The 15,590-nt window shown below is 39.3% G+C and overlaps 1 protein-coding gene across 1 annotated transcript in view; it reads left to right on the top strand.

Annotated features, from left to right (window-relative positions):
• The window catches only part of PLIN2 (perilipin 2), a 94,597-nt gene that overhangs the window by 32,728 nt on the left and 46,279 nt on the right, over positions 1-15,590 (top strand). The window lies entirely within an intron of this gene.

Raw genomic sequence — 15,590 nt, 5'->3', positions numbered from 1 at the left:
TCACTGTTTCTCTACTAAGAGCTCTCTTTTAAATGTAATTGATTACTATAGCACTTTTTACAATAATACTATATTTGAACAGTTCCAAACTATAGATACTATATGAAGCTTCTCCTCCCAATAGGTTTCTTATTCCTGTGTGCAATTTCATAGCTTGCAGTATCCTGTAAATAAAGATTAAATTTCGCCCTTAAAAATAAAATGAAATAAAATAATACTCAACAACTGAATTTTAGGACATCTGTGAGAAGGACTGCTATGCATCATATTAAGATTGATATTGAAAAATATTTTTATATGGAAGAGTGCAGGCTAATAAATTATATGCACAGATGATTGCTTTTCAAATTACTGTGAATACGCATACGCCTACATATATATATAGAAAAATACTGCCACTAAGATTGGTGAGGTAATGGAGACGTTATTTTCAATTTGCTTAATCATATATTCCAATGAGTGTATACTACAATCATCTAGTGAAAGCTTTTACAAACTGTTTAATAAAGGGTATGCATTGGTATAAGTTAAAAAATAAGGCAGTCTATCAGAAGTAGACTGTGAAGGAAACAAAAGCAAACAGAGCAGCTGGATGGCTGCTGGTAAGGAAGGTTTGCTCCCTATTTTGGAGAATAGCAAATGGCTCCCTGTGGATTGGAGTGTTCTCTGTGGATATAAGGATGTGTCTTTGTGACTGTCATGTCTTTATTCTTAAGCCAAGTGGAAAGAGAACAAAGCAGTTAAAAGAAACCGATAAGGACCTTTAACAGATGGGGGATGGGGACAAGGGAACTAAGGAAACTAAACCTCAATTAACTCTTGAAGTAATTTTTTTGTAGCAAGAGCATAGTCCGGACTTGATGAAGCTAAAGAAAAACCTCATTGAGCTCTTATTACCAGAGGAATTGAGACTAGATTGGCCTGAACTGTGGAGACCATCTTGGCAGAAGACCTTTTGCTAAGACTTACCTTTAGGGTCCATTACAAAGAAGCCTTCCTATTCAGTCTGGGCATAAAACCAAGATGTGATGTATTTTGAAATGTGGTAAAAAATATTGTATTTAGCCTATGGGGTATGTTTTCAATAAAATCTTGCCTGATAGATTTTATATCTAAATAGAGTGTTTAGCAATAGCCTTATATGTATTTTTATATTAGAGAGAAGAGGAATATAAAAATGTGTTAATTTGCCTCTTGGTTAACCATTCCTACTCTTGAAGTCCAGTTGTTTGAACAATGTGACCCTAATCAAGATAGCACCACATATAACTTATAGCTATGAAAACCAAAGGAACGAACAGTGACCAGGAGGCTGAATTTGAAACCTAAAGCTATAGTGGAACGTCAAACTCAGCAAAACTATTAAGCCCACAATTAATGGGTAAGTGACTTTTGTAAGATTGGGCTATTATTTTTAGATTGTTTGGCAATAGCTTATTATAGCATACAACTGATAATTCTCTGATAAATTTGTAAGTGATGACTTTTCAAGTGAGTCACACAATCTTTTCTACCTAAAGACATCATAACTGAAAAGTAATCCTCAGGACCTCCTCTCATTATAACAATTTAAACAAATGTAAGGTATATTAATTTATTTGCTTAACATTGTTTGCTAAATGCCTATACTAGTTGATTTAATTGATAACATACTATATAGTCAAGATTGGCTGCCAAATAATGAGCCTTTGGCCTCACCAAGGATGAATTAACCTCATCCCCCTCAAAGCTGGCCAGATCCACTCATGTAGGCAACTGTTTACATTTTTATCCCTCTTTAGAAAAATATATAGAAGCTTATTATTTGACACCAGTTCTCCTGTACTTTCTTAGTATTCTGAATCTCACTGTTGGCCTTTTCTGCCATGACACTGATTTGTGAACTTAGCTTTGGATTCTGATTTTAGTTTATTTGGTTTCCCATATTTTGGATCCTACCTTTGGCATGTTTCTTAACTTTTTTTTCTTAATATATTTATATTGATTTCAGAGAGGAAGGAAGAGGGAGAGAGAGAGAGAAATATCCATGATGAAAGAGAATCATTGATCGGCTGCCCCCTGCAAGTCCCCCACTGGGGCTCGAGCCCACAACCCGGGCATGTGCCCTTGACTGGAATCGAACCTGGGACCTTTCAGTTCACAGGCCAACGCTCTATCCACTGAGCCAAACCAGCCAGGGCTGTTTCTTAACTTTTGTTCCATCCTGAACTTGTGTCTCAACTCAAATTCCCCCCAAGCTCCACGCACACACCTCTTAAACTGAGATATTATTTCCTAATTCCTAGAGACTGAAACCACAGGGGAAATATTAACTCAGCTAGAAAAGATGATCTCTAGATATAATCTCTTCTGAGATGGAGGGTCCTCACACAAAAACCAAAATGTGTTCATCCAAAACACATTGTGCAAGAGTTATCTGTTTGTACAGGTTTTCCCCCAACAGAACAAGAAGAACCTGCTAGACTAGTTGCCATCTCTCAGTTAGAAAAGGCATCCATCCATGTGATACACACTTGAGACCTGGCTTTCATTTAATGTTCATCTCCTCATTTACCGCCCAGATACAGACATTTGCCTCAATAGCCGTCTGCTTCATGGATCGTTTATTAGAATGAGCTGATTTTCTTGTACCTTAGTTCTGTTCTGGTGTCATTTCACTGTTAAAACCCTTCGGATTCTGTCACCACCCATCAGCCCAGGTAAATATATATCTGTGAACAAGTGAATGCATGAGGCATCAGCATATGCTTACTTAGCATGACTTTAGCCAAATACTCTCATCTTATTCTGAGTGTATGAATTTGATGCCAGTTGGACGCACAATCACCAGGGATCTTGTTAAAATGCAGACTGTGATTCAATAGGTGTGGATTGGTCCTGAGATTCATTTCTAATAAACTCAATAGTGCTGCCCACGCCACTGGTCCTGGGATCCCACGTTGCCTATTAAAGAGACCACATGCCTAGGAGTAAATCTGCTTTCTCCCTCAGGTGTTGGTGTGAAGGCTGCCTCTCCCCATATTGGCAGCACAATCACTGCTTCACCCCCTCAAACCCCTCCATCCCCACCCCAGCTCTTCAACTGGGTTCTAGTTCTTAGGACTTCAAGTGCAGGACCCACAGCTGTCTGACCTGCAGCCAGTTCTAGGTCCCAGTAGAGACCCTTTGTTCTGTTTCTCCTTGAGGTGCTGCCACCCAGGGAGGGAAGGGCTCCCCTCCCTCTTCCTGGGAAGCCAGATTCTTTGTTTGTATTTATGGCCCATTAGCTACCTTTATCTAAAAGATAAGAAAGATCCTTGGAAACCAGCTGCCCTTTGCTCAGACTATTTCATTGGCTTTGATATAAATACGCCTTTCCCCTAAACTCTCTTTTCATCCAAACTTGCTGTTTCTTTTATAGGGGAAGGTGGTTATAGCTCAAGGCTTGTTTTGATCTCAAAATTCCTTAAGCCCTGGGGCTATTGGTAAACATTTTAGAAGCCAGTCCCTACTAGGTTTTGTGTTAGCTGTTTTCAGGCTACATAATTGTAGACTTCGAGAAGAGGAAGGGATTTTCAGTAGTTTTAGTTCAACCCCTTCATCTGACAGATAGAAAACAGAAAGAAGCCCATGGAGTTTCTGTATTTTGCCAAAGATTGGGATGCTGAGTTCCACACCTTTAATCTGCGTTCCAGGGAACACCAAGGAGCTGCTTAGATCTGGCTGCACTGAGTGTTTGGAGGACTGGAGGCTTTCTTCCTCCCATATCTCAACCAGAGGAGTTCCATTTATAATACTTTCATCTGTTCCAATGTAGGTCTTATTTGAAGGATGAGTTTTATAACCTACAAAAAAATTTAAACCATTTCACCATGCTGCCTGCAAATGAATCTTAATTTCATAACTACAGTTTAAGAGAGTCATATTTTTGTATTCTCATTTTAATGGTAGAGTTTGAGCCAGGGCTAAAATTCTACATCTGTAGAAAAGCTAAGGAAAGCAAGCCTGACACTTAGAACATTTAAATGTAATCTTTAAATACTCCTTAATAATGGAATTTTATATTAGTCACTAACTCATGCTATGAAAATATAAATTTTACACTTAGAAAGATAGATCTTGCACTATTTCATCTAATCTCTTATATTTTCATGACATTTTCAAACCCTTACATTGGAAATTATGCAGAGTCACGGATTTTCACCCAAATCTTGGTAAATTTATTGAGATATAAATCACATACCATATGTGATGGTCAATTTTATGTGTCAACTTGACTGGGCTAAAGGATGCATAGATAGCTGGCAAAACATTATTTCTGATGTGTCTGTGAGGGTATTTCTGGACGAGATTAGCATTTGATTCAGTAGACTGAGATGAGATATGCCCTCAATATGGGTGGGCATCATCCAATCCATTGAGGGCTGAACTAGAACATAAAAAGGAAGAAAAGTTGAATTTCCTTTCTCTTGAGCTGGACTGTTCAAACTAGGAGTTAAACATCAGTTCCCCTGATTCTCAGGCCTTCAGACTCAATGAATTATGCCACTTGCTTTCTGGTTCTCCAGCTTTCGGATAGCAGGTTGTGGGATTCCTATATGTTTATTATAGGAATCTATCATATATATACTAGTACTAGAGGCCCAATGCACGAAATTCGTGCAAGGGCTCAACCCTCTCAGCCGCAGCTTCATCTGGAAGGTCATCCAGAAGGTCGTCCAGTCGAATTAGCATATTATGCTTTTATTATTATAAATACTCTAGTGGCCTGGTGCGCGAAATTCATGCACAGGGGTGGGAGGTGTCCCTCAGCCCGGCCTGCACCCTCTCCAATCTGGGACACCTCGGGGGATGTCCAACTGCCGGACATCCCTCTCGCAATCTGGGACCGTTGGCTCCTAACCACTCACTTTCCTGCCTGCCTGATCACCCCTAACCACTCTGCCTGCCGACCTGCTCACCCCCAACTTCCCCCCCTGCCGGCCTGATCACCCCTAACTGCCCTCCCCTCCTGGCCTGATCACCCCTAACCGCCTCTGCCTCGGCCCCACCACCATGGCTTTGTCCGAAAGGTCTCCCCGGAAGGTATCCTAGTTTAATTAGCATATTACCCTTTTATTAGTATAGATAATCTGTTTCTCCGGAGAATCCTGATTAGTACACCATATAATTCACCTATTTAAAGTGTAGAATTCATGACTTTTAGTCAATTCATAGAGTTGTGCAACCATCATCACTATCTACTTTCAGAATATTTTCATCACCCCAAAAAGAAACCTTGTATCCATTAGCAGCCACTCCCCATTTCCCTATCCCCCAACCCCTGACAACCACTAATCTACTTTCTCTCTCTGGATTGCCTATTCTGGATATTTAATATAAATGGAATTGTACAATATGTGGTCTTTTGTATCTGGCTTTTTTTACTTAGCATGTTTTCAAGATTCATCCACATTGAAACATGTATTATTGCTTCATTTCTTTTTATGGCTGAATAGTATTCTGTTATGTGGCTATACCATCTTTTGTTTATCTATTGATGGACATTTGAGTTTCCACCTTTTGGCTATTGTGAATAACACTGCAATGAGCAATGGCATACAACTACGTGAGTACCAGTTTTCTGTTCTTTTGGGTATATACCTAGGAATAGAATTGCTAAGTCATATGATAATTCTCTGTTTAACTTTATGAGGAACCATTAAACTTTTTTCCACAGTGGCTGCACACTTTACATTCCCAGTAAGAATGTGCAAGAGTTCCAATTTTTCCACATTCTTACCACATATCTAGGATATATAAGAAATGCCCTTATCAGACATATGATTTACAAATATTTTATCCCATTCTGTGGTTTGTGTTCTTATTTTCTTTGGAAGCAAAAAAGTTATACATTTATCTATATACCAATATATCCATTTCTTTTTTAGTTGCTTGTAATCTTGGTGTCATATCTAAAAAAATCATAGTCTAATCCAAGGTCCTGAAAATTTGCGCCTATGTTTTCTTCTAAGACTTTCATTGTTTCAGCTCAATAATAATTGAGTTATTATGTATTGTGCGAGGTAGGGGTCCACCTTTATTCTTTTGCACGTGATATACATTTGTCCCAACGTTATTTGTTACAAAGACTCTTCTTTCTCCATTGAATTGTCTGGCATCCTTGCCCCAAATCAATTAACTGTAAATATAAGGGTTTGTTTCTGAACTATCAATTTTATTTTATTGAGCTGTCTATCCTTATGCCAGTACCACACTGTCTTGATTATTATAGCTTTGTATTAATTTTCAAAATCAGGATGTGTGATTCATCCAACTTTGTTCTTTTTTCAGGTTGTTTTGGCTATTCTGAATCCCTTGCATTTTCAAACTATTTTTAGGATCAGCTTGTTGATTTCTGCAAAAAAGACAATTGGAATTTTGTTAGGGGTTCTGTTGAATGTGTAGGTCAGTTTGAAGAATACTGTTATCTTAACAATATTAAATCTTCCAATCCATGAACATGGGATGTCTTTCCATAAATAGTTTGGTTCACAGACCCACTTTGAGTTGTACCTCTGTTCTCAGTACCTGTTTTGCTTTGAACACCTGTTTGTCTTCAAAAAGGAGGTGACATGCTAACTCTTGAAGCATCGCTGAGCTACAGGTAAAGCTTCAACCAGTCAGCCAAGCTAGAGACATTAAGTCATCTTAGAGGGTGGCCTCTCTCATATCCCTGTTATCTAATTGGTTGCCCAGGCTTGTCAGTCATACTTCAAGACCTCTTGATAGGAGGCAGGTCAAAGAATTTGCAGTCATTTTTAATCCACCATGGGTATAATATACTACCTACCTGGGAGTTGTTGGGAGGATTAATTGTTTTAGGACTTGCTCAGAACAATGCTAGGCACTTAGTTGTGCCATATAGTTTTAGCTCCTTTTTATGAACATGAATATACATGGAAAGAATATATTTGGGTGTGTACTCCATTTTTCTTTATGATGGAGAACACAACACTTGAAGACTGCTCTCCAGTGTCATTTGGTTCAGTGTTAGTGTTCTTCTGAACCCACTACTCTGTGAATTCCTCAAGGTCAGGGACTTGGTCAAAGTTTTTCTTCATAGTCCAATGCCTAATATAGTGCCTGGCACATAGTAACTGTTCAGTGATTTTTTTTTATTATTCTTCACCTGAAGATATTTTTTCCCATTGATTTTGAGACAGAGTGGAAGGGAAGGAGGAGGGGAAAGAGAAACATCAACATGAGAGAGACGCATCAATTGGTTGCCTCCTACTCGCACCCTGACCGGGGTCAGGGATCAAACTTGTAATCAAGGTACGTACCCTTAGTTAGGAATTGAACCTGAGACCCTTTGGTCTGCAGGCCAACGTTCTAACCACTGAACAACCAGCTAAGTCTCTGTGATTTTTTTTTAAATAAATGGGTGGCCCTGGCTGGGTGGCTCAGTTGGTTGGAGCATTGTCCTGTATACCAAAAAGGTTGAGGGTTTGATTCCTAGTCAGGGCACATACCTAGGTTGCAGGTTCGATCCCTAGTCATGGCATGCACAGGAGGCAACAGACCAATGTTTTTCTCTCACATTGACATCTTTTCTCCCTCTCCCTCTCTCTCTTCCTTCCTCTCTCTCAAATCAATTTTTTAAAAAATAAAATAAAACATATCCTCAAGTGAGGATTGAAGAAGAAAAAAATGGGTGGAAAGAATGAATGGAATAGGATGACATTACCTGGGACCAATGGAATTCCCAGGACACAGAACTTTCAGTGCTAAACCAAGAAATTCCCAGGCAAACCAGGATGAATTGGTCACTTTAGGAATAAGTGTATTAATGCATTTTCCAAAAGAGACCATGCCCTAGCTGGTTTGGCTCAGTGGATAGAGCGTCGGCCTGCAGACTGAAAGGTCCTGGGTTCGATTCAGGTCAAGGGCACGTACCTCGGTTGCAAGCTCCTCCCCGGTCCGGACCCTGGTTGGGGCAAGTGCAGGAGAAAACCAATTGATGTATTTCTCTCACTTCACATCGATATTTGTCTCTGTCTTTCCCTCTTTCTTCCACTCTCTCAAAAAATCAATGGAAAAATATCCTTGGGTGAGGATTAAAAAAAATAACAATAATAATAAATTTTAAAAGAGACCAAAGTTGAACCATAACAGTGAGATGATATTCCTAGGTCAGCCCATCAATGCTTGGCAAACTCATAACTCTTGTTAAAACTTTTTTACGCCTTCGAGTTGTTTGTTTGCTTGTTTGTTGTTTTTGTTTTTGTTTTTAAATGAAACCTTCCTTGAGCACAGTGCATATAAAACAAACTGGTCCCTGGTTGATGTGCAGGAAGCTGCACCTGGAGCTTTGGCCCTGTCTTCCCTTCCCTTTCTCCCTTTAGAGGCCCCTCAAGCATCTCTGAAAAATCCTAAGGCATTACCTTGGAAGCCACTGATGTAGTAAATCATGGCCTCAGGGCCCCCTGATGTCCCTGAACTCGGACCATTTGGCTCCTCTTAATCTGCTCTTCTACAGCCTTCTGAAGCCTTGCTCTGGCATGAACAGTAGAAGCTGAGTAAGGCAGGTGGACAGCTCCCAGGCAACAGAGGCAGAGGGAGAAGTTTATAGCACAAGAAAAGGCGCTCGCCGGATGTTAGAGGCCACCCTAGAAATAGAAACGGGGACATTTATGAAAAGGAAGCAGTATCAGCACCGGAGCACTCAAGGGCCAGAGGAGTGAAGCAGAGGAGCCACTTGTTTGTGCCGTCATCTGCCAGGCAGGAACTGACTGACTTTATAAACATTGTACCATTCCTGACTATTAAAGGGAAAAGCTCTTGTTTGTATTAAGATCCTTATACATGTGAATAATCTTTGTCACAGTAATTTCACTTCTAATAATTTCCACTAAGGGCACAATCAGAAATGTGAGTCAAGACATACACAAGGACAACAACAAAAAGCTATGCAAGGGTATTCATTGCAGTTTTGTAACAGTAAAATCCAAGAGGAAGGGATATCGGATATCTGAGCTGAACCTTAGAGGGTGAGTAGAAATTAACCAGGCTTATTGGGCAGGGAGTAGAAAGAGGAGAAGGTGTTCCAGCTATGGGGAACAGCATGTACCAAGGTACAGAGATATGACAGCGTCTGGTGCATTGAGGAATTATAAGAAATTGGGAATAACTAGAGTAAAAGATACACTGTTAATGGGGTAAGGGGGTGTGAAGGGGGGAACATGGCTGGAAAGGATGAAAAGGTCAGAGGTAGAACAAAATTTAATTCCTGTTTTAAAAATCACAGTAATTTTACTCGAGTGAAAAAACACATTCTTTAGGTTGGTGTGTATACACAGAGATGAGAAATCTAACCCTGTTTGCAGGAAATTCAAACCAAGGGAAGTAGTGAATTATCCTTAAGTTTAAATGTTACTTGAAACAATAAAATAAGGAAGATTAATGAGTCATGCTACTTTGATGTCAGATACATCGGTGAAAGTTCAAGAACTGGTTATCTTTATAAAAATATTACTCTTTACAAGGCCATCACAACGGTTCCAGAATTACTTAGATAGTAAGTTTTGTTTCCCATGCAAAAAGTGACGTTTTTAGCCAAGATGATTGTAAATATTTTTTGCATATTGTTAATGAACTATGTCCATTTGCGTAATAACAATTGCTCCCCACCCGCTGGTGTGGCTCAGTGGTTGACTGTCAAACCATGCACTGGTCTGATTCCAGGTTGGGGCACATGCCCGGGTTTCAGGCTTACTCCCCAGCAGGGGGCTTGCAGGAGGCAGCTGATGATGTTAATGTTTCTCATCTCCCTCTCCCTTCCTCTCTCTCTAAAATCAATAAAAACATATTAAAAAACAACAACACTTGAGCACTCATTAAAAAACATTGCTCCCCAATTTACCATTATCACATTGATTTGGTCATTACCAGCTGTTGTTGCCACTTGCCTATTTTTAAACTTCTCTTACAATTCCGTTTACCCGCCCCACCTGCAACTTTTTTTTTTGCCACTTCTACTGCAAAATAATCATCTCAAGGGAAGCTTTTTGTTTCACCTCTTCCCACCACCTCATTGTTCTCTGAGCCCAAAGACCAAGACCAGAACAGAGCACCACCATAATACTACTTATTGCATCAACAAACGCTGGGCCAATGGCAGTACTTGCTCACAGGTGCTCACAGGTAGAAGATGATCAGACTCACTGGACTGGTGAATTGAAACAATTGCATCTTAAAATGTCCTTCTGTGAGCCTCAAATATTTAAGGGTCTCAGAGAAATGTAATTAAATCTGAAGGAACAATTCATAGAAGAAGAACCAGTTTTAGATCTTGGAATCATAAGATTATAGAATTTTAGAGGTACACGCTAGTGTGCAATTCAGAAATTATCTTATCCTGCTCCTTACAGATGAAACAGCTGCAACACCTGGGAAGATAACATGGTGACTGTGTGACTTTGGGCAATTATTTTCTCTTTGCCTTACTTTTCTTATCTATTAAATTGATCTTAGCAGTACCTCTACCTCAGAGGGTATATTGTAAGGAATGTGAGACAATGCAATTGAAGAACTTAGAGCAGTGCTTAGCCCAAATAGATCATTCAATAAATGTTTGTTGTTATGAATATGGATACAACAATGAACAAGGGGTCCTGAATCTGCTATTAATTTGCAAAGACCTCAGAAGGTTCCTCAGTTTTACCTCTCTGTGAAATGAAGTTGGACTAATTAGGTCAATGGGTTAAGTTGTATGGTAGAGCCCTAGGGCTCCCCAGAAGGACTAGAAGGAGGGCATGGGAGACCAGCAGGCAGGCATCAAACTCCCATCCTCCTTCAAGCAGAGCTGTTTCGATTTTATTTTACTTCTTATATTTTTGTTTGACTAAAAGTTCTCAAAAATAACAACAATAATTACATAACAAGATAGTCTTTTAAGTTTCTTTCAGCTCAAGATTCTGTGATTTTTGCAATGATAGCACTGTGTCCCTTTGTTATTCTGGTTTTGAAATAAAGACAAGGGTGTTAAAGTTTTAAGGATAAGATCAACTTATGACTGTAGGCACAGAGCCAAGACAACTCTGGATCTCCTGACAGTGAGGAAGAGACATGATAATCTCTTGAGGTTAACGGGGAAGAGGTCCTCCTATGATTAATGCTCAGTAATGGTTATGGACATTCTTGTGTCTTGCTTTTAGGGAAACAAATCCCACATTTTTGCTTCTTAGTTTCCTCTTGAATTCTTCAAGGGGGTACGTGATCTTTTGAACTGTGCTGATGACTGTCTACTCTATGATTACCACATTTATTACCCAATCCTTTTCTGGGTAACTGAAGATTCAAATCCTCAAACTGAATTATAGTTTATTGAGAAAGAGGACCTTAAGGAGAAATTTCACCATCACTTCTAATCAGATTTAATTTTTGAAAGATTTAGAGTAGTTATTGCTGTATTATTGAAACATCTAGGTGAAGTTTGTATATTTCAGATGATGCAACTCTTTGATGTAGTTCTAATTTTCAGTGAGGCGCTCCCCCCCCCTCCCCAGTTTCAAAGCTCTAATAAAAAAAGAAGTTGTAGGTATGTCAAAATATTAAACGAGTGAAAATTTTGACACATAAGAAGGTTATGGTATATTTTCTATTGGGTTAAGTTATTACAGTAGTCTTGTTTTCCCTATGTTTCAGACTTTCCCGGTATAAAAAATGTTTAGATTTATACATACTGTATCAGATTCCAGTACATAAATTTCATACCATTCTTTCTATCTTGCCTTTTCACGTGTCTCTGAACTAATGTTTCCATCCTATGAAATAGTTTAAGGACATTGACTTTCATAAGACAAGAAATGTAACCCTAAAAGGTATGCAGCCTTCTACCATGTAATTTTAATTCTCACATAGAGCACACCTAATTCAGACTCTGTTACAAGGCGTTGCAGTTAACATAACAGATCTGAAAAAATTGAAAAAAAAACCACAAAAAACATAACAGATCTGAACATAAATGAAATAACATGCTTATTTCTGCGTTTTCATGAAGATTTTGTTAAAGCCTAAATTTCATACTAATCACTTTTTTAATTTTATTTTTCAATTAAGTTTACATTCAATATTATTTTGTATTAGTTTCAGGTGTACAGCATAGTGATTAGATAATCATATGCTTTAAAAAGTGGTCTCCCCAATATTTCAAGTACTCACCTGGCACCCTACATAGTTATTACAGTATTGTTGACTTTGTTCCCTCTGACAATCATCGTTCTGACCTCTGTATCTCTGAGTCTGTTTCGTTTTTTTTGTTTTGCTTCTTAGATTCCACATATAGGTGAGTTCATATGGTATTTGTCTTTCTCTGTCTGACTTATTTCACTTAGCTTACTATCCTCTAGGGCCATCTATGGTGTTGCAAATGTTAAGATTTCATTCCTTTTCATGCCCTAGTAATATTCTACTGTATACATGTACCACAGCTTATTTATCCACTTGTCTATTGATGGGCACTTGGGTTGCTCCTATATTTTGGCTATTGTAAATAACACTGCAATAAACATAAGGGTGCATATATTCTTTCTAATTAGAGTTTGGGTTTCTCCGGATACCCAGAAGTGTAATCACTGGGTCATAAGGCAGTTCATTTTTTAAAAAATATATTTTAATTGATTTCAGAGAGGAAGGGAGAGGGAGATAGAAACGTCAATGATGAGAGAGAATCATTGTTCGACTGCCTCCCGCACTCCCCCCACTGGGGATTGAGCCCACAACCCAGGCATGTGCCCTTGACCGGAATCAAACCCGGGACCCTTCAGTCCGTAGGCTTACAATCTATCCACTGAGCCAAACCAGCTAGGACACTAGTCTCTGTTTTTTAAATCTATCCATATATAAACATGCTTTATACTATATTGTATATATATAAAGCAAATCTTCAATATACTTTTAAAAAATTTAATCCTAACAAAAATTCTGTAATCTAGGCAGAGGAGGTTTCCTCCCTGATCAAGAAGTGAAAATGGAGGCTTAGAGAAGTGAATCAATCATTACAACTGTTTTACAGCTAATAAGATGATCACACCATCAGTTAGGTCTTTATTAAGTACTAGTACTTCTTTCATCCAGGTATTGCACTGAGGGGTAGAGACAGGACTTCAAGTCCAAATACATTGTATCTTGATGGTGTTTCTATTATGTGGAGTGATTCTTGAATGCTTCTGTTTAAAAGACTGAATATTTTAAAATTTGGGGAGGCTTTCTTATAATGTAAACATGTTTAATAGAGAAATCTTAATTCACAGAGTATAATATACACAACACCATTCTGCAACAACTGAGGACAGTAGAAAAAGGTCCACTTTTCTAACAATTGTATTTGCCTTCCTAGGCATCTAGGTTTTTGTTTTCAAGATTTCTTAGGAAACCCCAACCAACTGCTACAAGGAAGTGTTGCTTTTGGTTTATGTTTATGCCAATACTGCACTCCACCCTTAAATGATCTTAGTGACTAATAGGACTGGCACCAGTTCTCCCTTACCAGATGTGAGTTCCACTCACCAGCTTGTTTTTTGTGCCTTCTGCTAATTTGCAGCAATAGACAAAACTAAAGAACTCCTTAAAATAAATGAAAGTCGGCAATGATGTAGTTGCTCTTTAATTTTTAAATTGGCCCAGCCCAGTGGCCTCACCTAAAAGTATTTTGGTCAGTCGGTCGGTCTTATGTTCCCTGACTGTTAGAGGGCCCTCCCCTGCTGCCCACAGTGACTCAGGAGGCAGCTGCAGATAACAGGAAGGCCTGAGATTCATGTGACAAACCATGTGCCTTCGCCAGGGCAAACCAAGCAGGTGGGGCATTTCTTTGCCTGCCCCCCCGTCCTCCCCCCTTTACATTGCTCTTCAGGGACTTGTTTTTTTCCCCTTCTCAAACTGCTCTGAGTTTACTCTTTGACCTAATTTTCATCTGTGGAAAAAATGCTGTCCAGAGGGCCTGCTGAGATATTGTCTGGGCCTGCCTCCCCGAAGGCCAACAGTTCATTTGCGCACCAAGAATGGAAAAAATGTTTCTGTGCTTCGGAGATTACTGAACACACTTTTTACAAAAAGAATCTATTCCTTCCAGCAGGGACAATTTTCAATAGTTGGGGAAATGAAGTATCTATATTCAGTAGCCAACCTCTAGATTTCAAAAGAGACCACACATTTTCAAGGTTTCTTGTAGTTTTCTTTGCCCAGTTTAACCCAAAGTACGGCTTCAGGGCCACTTAGAATCCTAAAGGTTAAGGAATCATTATCTCTGGAGAAAGACCCAATAATTTGTGATTTTAATAAGCACTACAATTCGTTTTTATATACAAAATTAACTCAGCTAACTCAGAGATAACAAGCCTTCATTGCTAATGCCCAAGGAGACAGTCCTGGGGCAGAGAAACGTTGTTAATGCGCCCCCCCCCCCCCTTGTCCTCACCTCTCTATTCCTTCCTTGTCCAACTCCCCCAAAATGCTATTTCTGGAACTGTTACATGGTCGCTGCAGAAGCAAATAGAGGAAAGACTAGGAGCTAAGCAAAGAGCAATGTTCTCTCTTGATTGTGCTGGTGTTGGACTGGATCCCTGGCCTGTGCTGGGGAAGTGGGAGGTCAGACTCCCAAGGTGGCCACACAGGAAAAGGAGAAGACAGACTGTGCAGTACAACAGATGCTGCGTCAGTGTTGTGCCCACTTTTGGCAAGAAGAAGGGCTGCAGTGCCACTCTTGTGATCTTGGCTTTCTCTAAAAACGCCACTTAGCCCAGTAAAAAAAAAAAAAAAAAAAAAAAGATTTCACAAATGCCTTAGAAATAGCCATTTCTAAAAGGACCGATTTTTAGAAAGCAATGAACCAGAATGCTTAATCTTTCACAAAGCTTGTTAAAAATGCAAATCGCCCTTCTCCACTCTAATTTAGGAGGTGTAGTGTGGGCTCTGGGAACCTACATTTGTGAAGGCACCTGAAGTGATTCTAATGCAGATTGATCTGGGGGCACATTAGGGTATCATTTGTTTCCTGTCCTGGAGCCTGGAGCAAATGATAGATTGGGAGAAGATATTTGCAATGTCTATAACTAGCATTTATTAGCTACGACAGCAATTTTTAAAGTGTAGTCTGCCAGATCAAAAGTATTTTATAATAACACAAAAATTTTATTTGCCTTTTTCATCTGTTGACTTTTGCACTCATTATTCAAAATCAATGTTGGGCCTGGCTGGTGTGGTTCAGTGGTTGAGTGTTAACCTATGAACCAGGAGGTCACGATTCGATTCTCAGTCAGGGAACATGCCTGGGTTGCGAAATCGATCCCCAGGAGGGGGTGTGCCGGAGGCAGCCGATCAGTGATTCTCTCTCATCATTGATGTTTTTCTCTCTCTCTCTCTCCCTCTCCCTTCCTTTCTGAGATCAATTTAAAAAATACATTTTTTAAAATCAATGTTGGGTAAAATTTATGGCCTGGGTACTTGGTAGGAATGAAATAGAAAACATAGAAAGTATAATTGAAGGGAAAAGGAAGACTGATTCTAGATGTGTTGATTTGAGGTGCCTATGGGACATCCAGATGGAATTAGTATGTAGGCATTCATGAATC

Source organism: Cnephaeus nilssonii, assembly GCF_951640355.1.
Source record: "Cnephaeus nilssonii genome assembly, chromosome: 14".
Classification (NCBI taxonomy): Eukaryota; Metazoa; Chordata; class Mammalia; order Chiroptera; family Vespertilionidae; genus Cnephaeus; species Cnephaeus nilssonii.
Note: the sequence above shows the minus strand (reverse complement) of the source record. Positions and strands in the feature narration are given on the sequence as shown.